This window comes from Aplysia californica, unplaced genomic scaffold (assembly GCF_000002075.1).
Source record: "Aplysia californica isolate F4 #8 unplaced genomic scaffold, AplCal3.0 scaffold00064, whole genome shotgun sequence".
Lineage (NCBI taxonomy): Eukaryota > Metazoa > Mollusca > Gastropoda > Aplysiida > Aplysiidae > Aplysia > Aplysia californica.
Window position 1 is genome coordinate 516,356 of NW_004797334.1, and position 1,705 is coordinate 518,060.

A 1,705-nucleotide genomic window follows, 5' to 3' on the forward strand; every position below is an offset into this window, starting at 1 on the left:
GGGGTTGCATTCTCTCACTGGCCTGGGTCGTCTCCCATTGCACAGAAGCAGGAAATTTTAAACGACTTGTCAAGCTGTTTTCCTTAGCCTAAGACTACAGCAATCGCCTAGGCCTACAGGGAGTTCCGGTACTGGATACCGATACCTGCCCAGCCCTACGGAGATAACGCGTTCTTGGGAAATCGGTTTACATCATAGATGTACACTATTGGCACTAGATACAGTACGCCCTAGACGGTCAGAGAGAACGTAGTAAGAACGTATAGAGTACGCCCCTCTCTCGCCTTGCTGCGCCAAGGCCACATTTGACAGCGGCGTCCGCCATGTTTCAGTTTCAGTTTCAGTGGGCGAGTTGTGTGAAGGAATTCAAGCTAAAGCAATGGACAAGGCATGTTATCTCTCCCTCATACGCGATAGGCGAGGCTTGGTCCTTGTTAACTTTTTTTTTTAACATGGGCGCCATGGCGTACTATCTAGGTTACTAAATAGCAATAATACAGCGTTCTTTCTACAACTAGATCTACAAACAAATGTATTAATAAATAGATAGAGAAAGAGATATATGCTTTAAAAAAGAACAGACCTCCCCCCCCCCTTATTTCTTCATCAGCACTATATCTACGAAGTGGTTTATTTCTTATTGACTGAATCAAAGCGTAGACCTACAGGGCCTATAGAAGAGGAAGAGGTTTTTTGTCAGCGCAACCATTTTAAAAAAGCGTTCTTCCGAAATTTATCCCAAAACATGCTAGTTTCACTTTGATTTTTTAAGACTCAAGTAGGGTAACTCTGTTCGCAAAGAGTGCGCTTTTGTGAAGAGGGCGCCACCAAATTTTGAGGACACTTTTTTAATTGGCTCAAAGAGAGAAGTGGCCCATCTTGTTATGTACTATCTTTGCTAGGTATTGACATCGATACCTAAGTTGGGGTATCGGCCCATTGCTACTGACTACCCGATGGGCCCGACCCGACCCGACCCGTGGCCTGGAAGCCGAAAGGAATGAAATATAATAATAAAATCATAATGAAGACGTATACATGTTATGCACCAATAGGGCCTAGCACTTGGAAAACAACAAAGACGCAACTGAATAAAGTCCAGACTTTCATCAACAGATGTATGAGGAGTGTCCTAAGAATTACGTGGCAGGATAGTACATGTACAGATGTTGTTTCAACAGCCTTTTTTCTGATAAAGTAACTCACCTTTGAACACGTATCGCCGGAAATTTAGGAAAAACCCACAATAGTTATTTAGAATAGATGAGCGATTAAGTTAGCGCAACATCACGAAGACACATCAAAGCCACAGCGACATGATATTACTGCGGCGTTCAGAACGCTAGAGAAAACAATTTTCTTAGAAGGCCTTTTCAGTGTAGGCTATCGTGTGGAAAAACCACAGTGCGTTGAACCCTGTTGACTGCTAACAGCATTTCCCCCGAAAAATGTCCTTTGTCTAAACTAGCTTCTTTTTTTAATTTTTGATTATCTTCACCCTTTGTCTAAGCCCCCACGCGGTCGGAATGCTTTGAAGTTGAAGGCCGGTTGCACTTCAGTGGTTGCACTAGAGGCACAGAAATCCACGGCTAAAAATAGCTCGCTCGCTCTGTCTAACCAGAGACACTAAAAATAGAGACTGGAAACGAGGCCTCTTTTCGCGTATCCAGGTCACCAGCTGATTGTGAAACGAGGCGCGGTAAAC

The 1,705-nt window shown here is 43.8% G+C and overlaps 1 protein-coding gene across 1 annotated transcript in view; it reads right to left on the minus strand.

Annotated features, from left to right (window-relative positions):
* The window catches only part of LOC106011164, a gene marked incomplete in the record, with an annotated part of 22,305 nt that extends 20,812 nt beyond the window's left edge, over window positions 1-1,493 (minus strand). Inside the window, 1 exon segment of the mRNA XM_013079809.2 lies at window positions 1,207-1,493.
* Between the last annotated feature and the right edge of the window lie 212 nt (window positions 1,494-1,705).